The sequence below is a fragment of the Schistocerca gregaria genome, chromosome 5, assembly GCF_023897955.1.
Source record: "Schistocerca gregaria isolate iqSchGreg1 chromosome 5, iqSchGreg1.2, whole genome shotgun sequence".
Lineage (NCBI taxonomy): Eukaryota > Metazoa > Arthropoda > Insecta > Orthoptera > Acrididae > Schistocerca > Schistocerca gregaria.
Genome location: NC_064924.1, coordinates 130,375,403 through 130,390,640, shown reverse-complemented (window position 1 = coordinate 130,390,640; position 15,238 = coordinate 130,375,403). Strand labels below are relative to the sequence as shown.

General features: G+C 44.2%; 1 protein-coding gene across 2 annotated transcripts in view; it reads left to right on the top strand.

Moving 5' to 3' along the window:
• Positions 1-702: 702 nt before the first annotated feature.
• The window catches only part of LOC126271939 (uncharacterized), an 891,928-nt gene continuing 877,392 nt past the window's right edge, over positions 703-15,238 (top strand). For both annotated transcript variants that reach the window (XM_049974360.1, XM_049974359.1), the window contains exon 1: positions 703-837. The gene's annotated coding sequence lies outside the window, so the exon portion shown is untranslated. The remainder of the gene's footprint in view (positions 838-15,238) is intronic.

Sequence of the window (15,238 nt, the reverse complement as noted above, 5' to 3'; positions counted from 1 at the left end):
TCCAATGTTAATAGACGCCGGCCGGTGTGACCGAGCGGTTCTAGGAGCTTCAGTCCGGAACCGCGCGACCGCTACAGTCGCAGGTTCGAATGCTGCCCCGGGCTTGGATGTCTGTGATATCCTTAGGGTAGTTAGGTTTAAGTAGTTCTACGTTCTAGGGCACTACGACCTCAGATGTTAAGTCCCATAGTGCTCAGATCCATTTTGTTAATAAGACGACGCAACGGTGCCAACATCAAAACATTGCCCCTGGGACCCTTGCCTTCGGTGCTGCTCCGTTCTATTTCGCTCCTCTCCATTCACGGGCTGTGTGAACTTTTTGACATTCCGTTGTTTGAAGTTCGAGACCTTTTTTATGGGATGTTGCGACTACATGTTACGGTAAGCAGCTGTATCTGGTACGATGTAAGACTACAGTAAGAATAGTGCCTACTGAACTTCCTGAACCTCGGCTGATTGCACAACCGTTCGAGACCGGCTGAAACTGGTCTTCCCGTTACAATTGGTCCCGCCTCAGCATCGCTCCCTGGAGTAGAGGACGCGGCAACAGAGCCGGAACCCAGTCCGGTTGTAGTGTTTGGCTGCTGGAGTGGGGTTGGGTGGGAGGAGGTGGGGGGAAGGGAGGGCGGCCGCGCATGCGCGCTGTGGCTCCACGCCCGCGTCGCGGGAGCGAATTCCGCCAGTTTCTTACCGTGCGCGCCACGCTGCGGTCGCCAGTCGAACTGCTCACGCGAGTGCCGCGTCGTATTTGTGTTGTTTACATCGGCGTCGCCGGCGCTCAGGAATTCCTGGAGGAGCAGCAGCGGCCCAACTGAACTCGTGGGTGGAGGCACTGCTGTAAGTACAGTTCGAATGCGCCCACGTCGGAGAATGCGAGAAGTTTGCTCGACGCCCTATGCCACGAGTGCTAGAGAAACTGTCCTCTCGGAATGCTGCTGTTCGCGCGCTCTTCTCCGCAGTAATGTTTGCTGCGCAAGGAGGCGTCTGTTAGAAAAGTGACGATTCCCTCCATTTCTCAAGACACAATTCCAGAATGTAACAGAAAGCTGTGGTAACCGTTTATAACATATGTCTGTCAAACAACTGAGATGATTTCCGTGAAATGTAAAGTGAAACGACAGTCTTTTCACCGATTTAGACGACAACTATTCTGTGCGGCTGGAAGCATGTGAAAAGCTGAAGGAGATGTAACTCTCGAAACGTCAGTGTTGTCCATCAGAATAGGCATGCAATTGGGTGAAGCCTTCAGCTTAAATAAGCTAGTAGGTTATATTGTCACTGAAAATGACACGGCCTAACAACCATACAAATACAAGCTACCAATGGCGCACCGTAATGAAATGCAGCACTTTTGAGGTGCGTGCCCGGAAATTAGTAACACTTGGAATATGAGACGCTGCCACAAATTGTCGCCAGTTATATTTCCCGAAGGCAAGAAGGACATACACAGTGTTAGTGAAATCCATGTTTAGGAAATTAGCGCAGAGGGCTGATGGGAGTACCACATTGTTGTCCTCCGATCTGCTATATAAGTGTCAGGTGTGTGTCGGTGTCAAGTGTATAAATGCGAGAAGTACTTGTACAGTGTAGTATAACGTTTGCCTTGTTACTGACGAAAAGAATCTTCCTTTACATGGAAAAATATGGCTAAGAAACCACGAAAGTTTCGTTCAGCCGCCTAATCGGAAGAGTCTTTCCTTCCTCCTCTGACAATGGCCCCTTTGCTCAAGTGAGTTCGTGAGAAGTGAATCGGAAGTGCATCTGTCGATTGTAAGTGACTTTACTGAATCTGTCCGCAGTGATCGCTTCCCGAGCACGGGGTCCCGGGTTCGATTCCCGGCGGGGTCAAGGATTTTCACCTGCCTCGAGATGACTGGGTGTTTGTGTTGTCCTCATCATTTCATCATCATTCATGCAAGTGGCAAGATTGGACTGAGTAAAGATTGGGAATTTGTACGGGCGCTGATAACCGCGCAGTTGAGCGCCCCACAATCCAATCATCATCATCATTTACTGAGTCTGTACAAGGTGGCGCATGACAAATTGGTCCTGAGTACAGACTGCTCGCCAGTTACACATGAATTGTTGATCGGAACGAGCAGGCACAACAAGGAATAGACAAAACATGTAATAATTAAATAATTAAGAAATACAGATAAGCTGATGTAGAGATCTATGTTTACTAACCTGGTCAGATCTTTTACATTACAGTAGGTGCTGATGATAACCTCCTTGTAACTAAGGTGCACTTTGGCGAGCGCCCTGACATGTTGATATATATTATGGCCAACTGTGCCTCATCAGTGCTCAAAATCTCATTACGAACATTGTCCTTCAAGTATTCGAACATTACTGCGTTATGTGCGTACACTTTTAGGCTGCCCCACAGATGAAAGTGACAAGTGCTTAGGTCCGGAGAATGCGGCGGGAACTATAATGTGCTGACGGTCCTTCCTTCTGTGATTCTTTTATGAATTCGTGTGACTGACTCGCGTGTAGTGTGACAGGTCGACCCATCCTGTTGAAAGACTGCTTAAGTTCGTTCAAGGGGGATCAACTGTGCCTGAAATTCGCCGAAGATTCGCATATACACAACATCGTTTACTGTTGGTTCAAGAAATGTGGGACCCACCGCCCGACTCCCTGACACGGCACACCACACTCCGACTTTTTCCTCAGTGACGAGGTTGCTCATTAATCTTAGAGGTATTGTTTATTGACCAGTATCTGGTGTTCTGGGGGTTCACGTGTCCTGACAGGTGGAGCCAGACTTCATCATTCACGATATACAGCAGCTAATCCAGCGGTTTGAAACAGCCATATACAGTAATTCACACGTTTTGTCTTATCTTCCTCCTTCAGTTCTTGGACCCATGTGATTTTGTTGGGCATCATCCAAGTACGGTGTAGAACACGTTGTCAAGGCCTAAGCCAATTTCTGTGGAGCCTGGACCATTGTTTCGTGCTCGAATACTGGCGATCACAGGAGATTTAGTAACGAACGGACTCGATTCTTTTCTCCGTTTGTATCTGACGCTATAGTACGCCTCTTCGTCACAAAATCCTGTAAACTGCTCTTTCTGGTATGGAAACGCCAGGGAACGTCTTCGCAAAAATTTCCAGTGTGTACATAAATGAGTTGATATACACGTACGACTTCACAGTTGCGATTCGTTCTTGAAAACCATACCTCTTGCTGAGATAATAACTTCAGGGTCGTACGCAAGGTACAACTACTTCCGTACTGACAATACAAAACGTAGTCGCAACAGCTTCGATACAACAGATGACAATTGACGGGCGACAGTGAACATTCTAGTGCTAGGGGTCGTTTCTCGTGCCCCACCCTGTATAATTTGTGACACGACTGTGGTGTACGATGACACCTCTCGAATGGCACCAAGGGACCGCCGAGCTTTAGCGTCCCCGTACTTTCAACGTATCTCCATAAACAATGTTACATGCCTTCATTCCATGAAACACTGGGCAGAGGATAGGAATTTAACCTACCCTATTATCTCAATATCTGGTGATGAGGAATATTACGTCACTAAATCTCCTCCCGTAACTGGCAAAATACTAGTGATGAAAATTTCTTCCACCACCAGGATTCAAACCGGCTATCTGAGGGTCGAGCATCAATGCGCAGTCGTGCAAACGGCCTTGGCGCGCAAACGAAGAAAACTTATTGCGATAGATTACAGTGGAAGACAAGGGGAAAGAAAAGTTCGAGGGAAAAGAAAACGATAGTCATTCCTTTTGAAGAAACCACGGACGCGGGGATTCAGCCATGGATATAGTGGTACCGTCACGTCAATTAATGTTCCTTTCTTAAGGAACAAAACGTCATTTAAAGAGAACAAAAGACTGCTGCGGTGTGCGGTGAGCAAGCTTTCCGTTTAAACTCTCTCCGCGGGAACAGCAACCTCGATGCCAACCTAACGTCGCATTCTATCATTATGTCTGAGAAAGCTTTCACTGTTTTACTAGCTTTGAGTTTCAACGCGAAAAAGCCATCCACAAGTTGTGCAGTTAAAAAAATATCAATTTGTGAGTCCTATCCCCATCTCACTAGGTGTGGTCTCTCAGACCGCGCGAAAATTTTCGAGGCCGCTCTCCAAGGCCAAGTGTGGTGGAATGCTTCTATATTCCCGCTACCCTCCTTAAATTGCCAAGCGTACCACGTTTTGTTGTCGGTTGCATTATCATCTTCTGTGGAAATGCAGTATGGATAGGACATCCCGTCGGGTAGACCGTTCGCCTGGTGCAAGTCTTTCGATCTGACGCCACTTCGGCGACTTGCGTCTCGATGTGAATGAAATGATGATGTTGATAAGTGCAACACAACACCCAGTCCCTGAGCGGAGAAAATCTCCGACCCAGCCGGGAATCGAACCCGGGCCGTTAGGTATGACATTCCGTCGCACTGACCATTGAGCTACAAGGGGCGGTCATCGTCTTCTGTCTTTATTGTTGGCACGTATTGTTGATAGGTGTTGGAGTGTCCTAGACCGCGCCTCGTGAACTACGTACCTGTTTTCTTCAATACGGTACCGTATAGATCAAAATGTGTTGGCACGAATGTGTCATTTTTCAGCTTTGCCGAGTTTTATGAAAATGTTAGTCAGTCTATCGAGGAAGGTGACAGTGGTATAGATCAAGAAAGGAAACAGACGACGATTTTACATTAGCCAGTGGTCACAATTCTGCTATCTAACAAGAGTATCATTCAGAGGAAGACCTTCAGTACAGTTGGGGATCTGTCTGTTTTTCAATGAAATGCTTAAAGTGCCTCATAAAATCAGTTTGTTCAATTGTGTGTGAATTCTTACGGGACTTAACTGCTAAGGTCATCAGTCCTTAAGCTTACACACTACTTAACCTAAATTATCCTAAGGACAAACACACACACCTCCGACGGGACCAGTCGCACAGTCCTCATAAAATCCAATGTGTTCTGAGTGGCGATAAAAATGTAGCTCCCAGCAATGAATATCGATTTGTACACTTTCTTTTTGTATCTATCGGGTGGAACTTTTATGCGCACATTAAACCCTGGAATTTACTTGTATTTGGAAATTTATTTGCTACAAAGATTCTAAAATTATTCAGAATGTAGAATTCAGTACTCGAACAGTCTATTTGTGTGTACTATTTATAAGAACCACACAAAATTATGTGCTTTTGTGTGGTAAATAGCAAAATACTGCAGATTTTGTTTAGTGCAAGAAAATAAACTAAAAACATTTAAACAACACTTAGATAATTGTAAAAATAAATGTTATACAGCATAAATTAAAAATTTCAGATGATTTTTGCCTTGAAACATAGGGGTCCCGAGACACCCCACCTCGTGGTATACGTTATAGAAAGTCACCTCGCGAGTTGAGTATGACACGAACACGCTTATGACAAGTGTAGTGGAAGGTCGGGTGATTTTCCAAAATTTTCAAATTTGTGGGAAGGTCTTATAGGATCAGACTGCTGAGGTCATCGGTCCCTAAACTTACACGCTGTTGAATCTAACTTTAACTAAGGACGACACACACACACACACACACACACACACACACACACAGGGAGCCGCGTGGACCGTGACAAGACGCCTGAGACCGCTCCGCTACCCCGCGTGGCAGGTCGGTTAAAATAGTCACTCTAAGGGAAACTGAATTTTCACTCAACCGCGATTATAGATCGAAGCTTACAGCTGGCTCATTTTTAGCTAAAAATCATTACATTGTAATATATCACATCAAATAATTTTAAGTGAAAAAGAAAATACATTCGAACAAAATGCATTTTTCCGAAAGCGTACATAAATGTCCACGTTTCCCTAAGAGAGCAGTGTGGCCACAGGCATGGTAACAGGTTTTCTGATTTTCAGACATATTTTCTAGGTGTCTTGACTCCTTAGTATCCGAAACAATACCAACAGGCTGCAGTTGACCGTTTTCAATCGGATTTTTGTATTAGGCTAAGTATAACAGAACAGAGACGGTTTTAAATAATTTAAATTAAGTCATATCCTCACAAAGGGTTAGAACGATGGAATAATAGCTTTGCATTTGAAAATGTTCAGAAATCAGTTTTATAGGTGGTATAAGCTTGCACAGGATAGAGTGGCATGGAGAGCTGCATCAAACCAGTCTCTGGACAGAAGAGAACAACAACAATAACAATGGAAGTAACTAATTCTTATTAGCGTGAAGACTTTTGTCACCTTATCCGACGATTAGTGTGGCAAAAAAAAGGTTCTCAGCACTATGGGACTTAACATCTGAGGTCATCAGTCCCCTAGACTTAGAACTACTTAAACCTAACCAACCTAAGGACATCACACACATCTATGCACGAGGCAGGATTCGAACCTGCGATCGTAGCAGCAGCGTGGTTCCAGACTGAAGCGAATAGAACCGCTCTGCAACAACGGCCGGCCAGTATGGCAATTTTTGTCGATCGGACTCCATAAAGGCATTAGTGGTTCATAGATGAAACTATCAGACCAAAAGAAACAACAAGCAACTGCATTTGTAGGTAAAAGGATGTTGTTCAAACATTGATATTGTAAAAAAAAGTATTGCTCTGTGTGTAAGTTAGTTAACAAGAATAACGTAAATGAATTACGTCGTATCCAACAATTGAAAATCACCAAATTGAATTCTAAGACGTAATGGAATAAGCTTTTCTCTGTCAGACTCACTGACAACAGTGATGGCGTGTATCAGAACTAGTCTGATGATTACTCGCCACGTATCAGCATTTTACAGGCTAAAAAATATGCAATGGCCATTTTTCCCACCTTCCCAATTACTACGCGTACAGTCATTTACCATATTTCAGAAGCAATGAGAGAGCTATATTTCTTACGTAAAAATCATTACATTGTTGTGCAAACTTTCCGTCTTTGAAATTAATACTCTTTTGAATACGTTCGAACCACTTCCAGAAACACTTCTTTTCCAATCTGATGTTGGTACAGTACCTCGAAAACATGGTTTTGGAAGCAAGCAACAGCTTCTTCAGTAGATGAAAATTACAGTCTACGGATTTTTTGTTTTGATAAGGTAACAGAACAGGTCGTTAGGAGGTAAATCAGGTGAACACGGACAACGAGACATTAAACTGACCACTTTGTATAGCGAATAATCAATTGCTTTCACCGTGTGACGGCTGGCATTATCATTAGGAAGAATGATGCGACATATCGGTTGTTTTTCCTGCATTGATGACTTGTTGCAAAAAAACTGTTCTGTACCATTCAGCTTTAACCGTACTTGGATTGCTTACACACAGCAGTGGCCGTAATTATGGTACCTGTGTCGAAAGAAACCAGCGATCATTTTGTTGGAAGAACTTCGCGAACGAACCACCTTTGTTGGTTTTGATTTATCTTTGAGGTTACAAACAATTGACCCGTGCTCAATTTTCAGTTAGTGGGAACATATCAAAGTTTGGTATGCCGTTACATGTTGTATACGGATTTTGCAGTTCCTAGGTCGATATTTTAAGCAATACCTTCCGTCAGCTGAGACGAGCCCATTTTTGAGATTCCGTAAAACTACGGGAAATCCGTGGGAGAACAGGTCCTGTTCACAGCTAAAATGTTCGTGCTGTGTACTGCAGTCTGCGTTATGTCCAACGGTGCCTCTAACTACTGATAAGCCAAACTGGATCGTCTTCAGTGATGTTGCCGACATCATCGATGCACACACGTGTTCAGAAAAAAAAGACACCTTGAAGGACTATTGATAGGACGTTCATATTCACAGGAAAGTGCGAGTGCAGTCACTGCATCCCACACGAGCAGCAATTTCCCGGATAGATGCATCACATTCTCTCATGCCAATAATGCACTTTCTCCCAACCTCACTGATTTGACGGTACGGTTCGCGCGTATGTCTGCGAGGCGCGCTTGCACGTCTGCTCAAATCTCACTAATTTATTACCTTTTTCTGCAGAACTTACTAATGTACATGTCCTATGTATAGGAAAGTCTCTCTCTCTCTATTCCTTCAAGATCTTCGTCCTTTTCTCTCTCTCTCTCTCTCTCTCTCTCTCTCTCTCTCTCTCTCTCTCTCTTCGTCCTTTTCTCTCCCTCTCTCCCTCCCTCCCTCCCTCCTGAACGTGGGTATATGTTGGAATAGCAACAGATTTCCCCACCATGTTACAGTTCTGGGTGGAGATTTTAATTTGCCGGATATAGACTGGGAGACTCAAACGTTCATAACGGGTGGCAGGGACAAAGAATCCAGTGAAATATTTTTAAGTGCTTTATCTGAAAACTACCTTGAGCAGTTAAACAGAAAACCGACTCGTGGCGATAACATATTAGACCTTCTGGTGACAAACAGACCCGAACTATTTGAATCAGTTAATGCAGAACAGGGAATCAGCGATCATAATGCGGTTACTGCATCGATGATTTCAGCCGTAAATAGAAATATTAAAAAGGGTAGGAAGATTTTTCTGTTTAGAAAAAGTGACAAAAAGGAGATTTCAGTTTACCTGACGGCTCAACACAAAAGTTTTGTCTCAAGTACAGATAGTGTTGAGGATCAGTGGACAAAGTTCAAAACCATCGAACAATATGCGTTAGATGAGTATGTGCCAAGCAATATCGTAAGAGATGGGAAAGAGTCACCGTGGTACAACAACCGAGTTAGAAAACTGCTGCGGAAGCAAAGGGAACCTCACAGCAAACATAAACATAGCCAAAGCCTTGCAGACAAACAAAAATTACGCGAAGCGAAATTTAGTGTGAGGAGGGCTATGCGAGAGGCGTTCAATGAATTCGAAAGTAAAGTTCTGTGTATTGACTTGGCAGAAAATCCTAAGAAATTTTGGTCTTGTGTCAAAGCGGTAGGTGGATCAAAACAAAATGTCCAGACACTGTGACCAAAATGGTACTGAAACAGACGATGACAGACTAAAGGCCTAAGTACTAAATGTCTTCTTCCAAAGCTGTTTCACAGAGGAAGACTGCACTGTAGTCCCTTCTCTAGATTGTCGCACAGATGACAAAATTGTAGATATCGAAATAGGCGACAGAGGGATAGAGAAACAATTAAAATCACTCAAAAGAAGAAAGGCCGCTGGACCTGATGGTATACCAGTTCGATTTAACACAGAGTACGCGAAGGAACTTGCCCCCCTTCTTGCAGCGGTGTACCGTAGGTCTCTAGAAGAGCGAAGCGTTCCAAAGGATTGGAAAACGGCACAGGTCATCCCCGTTTTCAAGAATGGACGTCGAACAGATGTGCAGAACTATAGACCTATATGTCTAACGTCGATCAGTTGTAGAATATTAGAACACGTATTATGTTCGAGTATAATGACTTTTCTGGAGACTAGAAATGTACTCTGTAGGAATCAGCATGGGTTTCGAAAAAGACGGTCGTGTGAAACCCAGCTCGCGCTATTCGTCGACGAGACTCAGAGGGCCTTAGACACGGGTTCACAGGTAGATGCCGTGTTTCTTGACTTCCGCAAGGCGTTTGACACAGTTCCCCACAGACGTTTAATGAACAAAGTAAGAGCATACGGACTATCAGATCAATTGTGTGATTGGATTGAGGAGTTCCTAGATAACAGAACGCAGCATGTCATTCTCAATGGAGAGAAGTCTTCCGAAGTAAGAGTGATTTCAGGTGTGCCGCAGGGGAGTGTCATAGGACCGTTGCTGTTCACAATATACATAAATGACCTTGTGGATGACATCGGAAGTTCACTGAGGCTTTTTGCAGATGATGCTGTTGTGTATCGAGAGGTTGCAACAATGGAAAATTGTACTGAAATGCAGGAGGATCTGCAGCGAATTGACGCATGTTGCACGGAATGGCAATTGAATCTCAATGTAGACAAGTGTAATGTGATGCGAATACATAGAAAGATAGGTCCCTTATCATTTAGCTACAAAATAGCAGGTCAGCAACTGGAAGCAGTTAATTCCATAAATTATCTGGGAGTACGAATTAGGAGTGATTTAAAATGGAATGATCATATAAAGTTGATCGTCGGTAAAGCAGATGCCAGACTGAGATTCATTGGAAGAATCCTAAGGAAATGCAATCCGACAACAAAGGAAGTAGGTTACAGTACGCTTGTTCGCCCAATGCTTGAATACTGCTCAGCAGTGTGGGATCCGCACCAGGTAGGGTTGATAGAAGAGATAGAGAAGATCCAACGGAGAGCAGCGCGCTTCGTTACAGGATCATTTAATAATTGCGAAAGCGTTACGGAGATGATAGATAAACTCCAGTGGAAGACTCTGCAGGAGAGATGCTCAGTAGCTCGGTACGGGCTTTTGTTAAAGTTTCGAGAACATACCTTCACCGAAGAGCCAAGCAGTATATTGCTCCCTCCTACGTATATCTCGCGAAGAGACCATGAGGATAAAATCAGAGAGATTAGAGCCCACACAGAAGCATACCGACAATCCTTCTTTCCACGTTCAATACGAGACTGGAATAGAAGGGAGAACCGATAGAGGTACTCAGGGTACCTTCCGCCACACACCGTCAGGTGGCTTGCGGAGTATGGATGTAGATGTAGATTTTAGTCGAACTTCACAAGTGTGTTCATTTTTCTACAAGACGTAGCGATATACACAATCCTTCCCGTTAGTAAAAAACGTATCAAATCCCTGAATAGAAAAACGCGGCAGGAGACTGTAATTCCCAATATGTGTAGAGGATATGTATTCGCAGATGACATTCGTCGTAAATAATTCAGTAGAATTTGAGAAGAATACCGACGTTCATACCTGGAACACTAGCAGGAAAGAAAACGTTTTTACTAATTATGTGAGCTCTCAGTGGCTCGAAAGTAGTTCAGTATGCATCAACAAAAACTTTCGATCATTTGGTCATTCAGACAAAACGTGTGACAGGTAGTAAAACAATTTTTTAAACCTTTTCTTTAAATCATATCTTCTGGACAGCTTCTTGTATTTCATAGACAAATTTTTATTTAAAAGCCGGTCTACATCTACATTTATTCTCCGCAAGCCACCCAACGGTGTGTGGCGGAGGGCACTTTACTTGCCACTGTCATTACCTCCCTTTCCTGTTCCAGTCGCGTATGTTTCGCGGGAAGAACGAATGTCTGAAGCCTCCGTGCGCGTTCGAGTCTCTCTAATTTTACATTCGTGATCTCCTCAGGAGGTATAAGTAGGAGGAAGCAGTATATTCGATACCTCATCCAGAAACGCACCCTCTCGAAACCTGGATAGCGAGCTACACCGCGATGCAGAGCGCCTCTCTTGCAGAGTCTGCCACTTGAGTTTCCTAAACATCTCCGTAACGCTATCACGCTTACCAAATAAACCTGTGACGAAACGCGCCGATCTTCTTTGGATCGTCTCTACCTCGTCTGTCAACCCGACCTGGTACGGATCCCACACTGATGAGCAATACTCAAGTGTAGGTCGAACGAGTGTTTTGTAAGCCGCCTCCTTTGTTGATGGACTACATTTTCTAAGGACTCTCCCAATGAATCTCAATCTGGTACCTGCCTTACCAACAATTAATTTTATACGATCATTCCATTTCAAATCGTTCCGTACGCATACTCCCAGATACTTTACAGAAGAAACTACTACCAGTGTTTGTTCCGCTATCATATAATCATACAATAAGGATCCTTCTTTATATGTATTCGCAATACATTAGATTTGTCTATGTTAAGGGTCAGTTGCCACTCCCTGCACCAAGTGCCTATTCGCTGCAGATCTTCCTGCATTTCGCTGCAATTTTCTAATGCTGCAACTTCTCTGTATACTACAGCATCATCCGCGAAAAGCCGCATGGAACTTCCGACACTATCTACTAGGTCATTTATATATATTGTGAAAAGCAATGGTCCCATACCACTCCCCAGTGGCACGCCAGAGGTTACTTTAACGTCTGTAGACGTCTCTCCATTGAGAACAACATGCTGTGTTCTGTTTGCTAAGAACTCTTCAATCCAGCCACACAGCTGGTCTGATATTCCGTAGGCTCTTACTTTATCAGGCGACAGTGCGGAACTGTATCGAACGCCTTCCGGAAGTCAAGGAAAATTGCATCTACCTGGGAGTGTGTGTCTAATATTTTCTGGGTCTCATGAACAAATAAAGCGAGTTGGGTCTCACACGATCGCTGTTTCCGGATTCCATGTTGATTCCTGCAGAGTAGATTCTGGGTTTCCAGAAATGATAGGATACGCGAGCAAAAAACAAGTTCTATAATTCTACAACAGATCGACGTCAGAGATATAGGCCTATAGTTTTGCGCATCTGCTCGACGACCCTTCTTGAAGATTGGGACTACCTGTGCCCTTTTCCAATCATTTGGAACCTTCCGTTCCTCCAGAGACTTGCGGTACACGGCTGTTAGAAAGGGGGCAAGTTCTTTCGCGTACTCTGTGTAGAACCGAATTGGTATCCCGGTCGCCTTTAAATAAGAAAACAAAATAATTGTAAGGGTAGTTTCTTGAGTAGGACATAGAAGTATATGTTCAGAAAAGTTAGAAGAGTGTGCCCATAATGAACGTAAATGGGCAGCATGTAGCCACCCACATCAATAAATCATGTATACATATCTTGTAAACGGAGACCCCCATCATTTCGTAATAAAAAAGAAGAAAACCGTTGAGCTGTTTCGTGAAACGTCACTCACAGGTCATACCGGACTCTAGAGTCCATTACCGCAGCAACGTATTTTCGCCATCTGTCCCTGTCTTGGGCTATTTCCTTCCATTCCCCTTCAATACCTAGGCTCCTCAAATCAGCCTTCACATTGTCCTCCCACCTACGCCTCGGTCTCCCCACAGGACGTTTCCTCTCTAAGTGCCCTACTAGTACTTCGCCCTGCCCTCATCCATTCGAGCTACGTGACCCGCCCATTGCAGCCTACGTGATTTAATAATACTGATTATGTCAGGGCTTGAATAGAGTTCGTGAACCTCTTCGATATGCTGTTTTCACCACTCTCCGCTAATGTCATCCCTTTTTGCTCCGAAAATTTTCCTCAAAATTTTGTTTTCAAATACTCTAAACGGCTTTTCATTTTGCACAGTGAAAGACCAAGTCTCTCACCCACACAGCATAACTGGTAGAATAATAGTTTCGTATATTCTAATCTTTAAATTCCTAGACAATATCCGTGATGAAAGTAATCTGTTCAGTGAGAAGTAGCACGCAATACCCGCCCGTAATCTCTTCTTCAGTTCGGATTCAATCTCATTTCTCGAAGTGATGTCCAAGCCAAGATACTTAAATGTGTTCACTCTTTCAAACTGCATGCCTCCAGCTCTTAACATTTCCTGATCTACTGCTGTTGGCATTCTAGTAGTAACCAGGTATTTAGTTTTCTCTTCACGTATCTTTAGACCTACATCTTTACTAGCCCTGATTAACGCATTCGTATTTGCTGTCACAGATTCTTTCCTATCGCTAATGATGTTTAGATCATCTGCATTCCCTAATATCTTAATATTTCCATTTAACTCCACACCCTCTGAATTATCTGCTGCCATTCGTACAATATATTATAGGACTAAATTATAAAGTAGCGGAGACAGGACATCTCCCTGCTTAAGTCCGTTCTTTATTACGATTTCTTCTGACTCCAATTTCGCCACGCGTAATCTACCTTTTGTGTTTTTCAAACTCGCTTCTATAAGTCTAAAATGTGTGTGCAACGTGTAAGTAACTAAATTCCATGTCACGGCTCGTTAGAAGGCAGGACATGAAAGACTCGATTAACGTGAGATCCGCTGCCAGAGGAGAATCCACAATCCGGATGGGCGGGGTTCAAATTGCCGGCAGCTCGGCAGTGCAGGTTCGTGTTTTCTCCCGCGGTGTCCTCAATTCAGCCACGTGAACCTCATTCTGCGAGCACGGAGCGTGAGTTGTCCTAAAGATGAGTCTAGTTGTTCGGTGGTGGGGGAAGCGGGGCATGGAGGGGGGGAGGGATGTACTGACAGCTGCCGGCCACGCCGCACAGCTGAATGAGCCAGTGTTGCCCTGGGCTTGCAATACAACTGACTCAGCGTCTTCGTCACGGTATCGTGCAAGTCTGTACAAAACCCTTACGGGATTCTCAACGAAGTCCAGAGCCAGACACTACAAGAGGCGCGTTGTGCATCACCGAGAGGTTTGCTATTGAAATACTGCGTTCACGCAGGGTATATTTTATGGCAATGTGCGGCTGCAGCGGTATTGCTATCAATATTGCTGCAATATGTGGCAATATCATAGTATGGCCGGCCAATATTGCTGATGTCCCAGGCTGTTCGCGGTAGTTGCCTACGTGTTTCCGACTTCTTGTCGGTGTTGTCCATCAGGTAGTATTTTTGGCTGTGATCACAGTATGTAGAAAATGTGCTTCACCAAGCTAGAGATTTCTGAAGCAAAAGAACATAAGTAAGTTCTTTGCAAAATAAAACTGAACTTTCGAAAAAAGGAAAGATATTAATAAGTACACTACTGGCTATTAAAATTGCTACACCAAGAAGAAATACAGATGATACACGGGTATTCATTGGACAAATATATTACACTAGAACTCACATGTGATTACATTTTCACGCAATTTCGGTGCATAGACCCTGAGAAATCAGTATTCAGAACAACCACCTCTGGCCGTAATAACGGCCTTGATAAGCCTGGGCATTGAGTCACAGGTTAGATGGCGTGTACAGGTACAGATGCAGCACGATACCACAGTTCATCAAGAGTAGCGACTGGCGTATTGTGACGAGCCAGTTGCTCGGTCACCATTGACCAGAAGTTTTCAATTGGTGAGAGATATGGAGAATGGGCTGGCCAGGGCAGCAGTCGAACTTTTTCTCTATCCGGGAGGTCCGTACAGGACCTGCAACATGCTGTCGTGCATTGTCCTGCTGAAACGTAGGGTTTCGCAGGGATCGAATGAAGGGTAGGGCCACGGGTCGTAACACATCTGAAATGTAACGTCCACTGTTCAAAGTGCCGTCAATGCGAACAAGAGGTGACCGAGACGTGTAAGCAATGACACCACATACCATCACGCCGGGTGATACGCCAGTATGGCGATGACGAATACACGCTTCCAATGTGCGTTCGCAAGGTGCAGTCCAGAAGGCCAGAAACGAATACCAACAAAATACGGGTGTAGAGAACATACACTGGAACAATATACACTGGTAACACGACAGAATTTATACCGACGAGGCACAACGGTTTTGTACACCTGGACATGAAACGCCTTTCCATTGC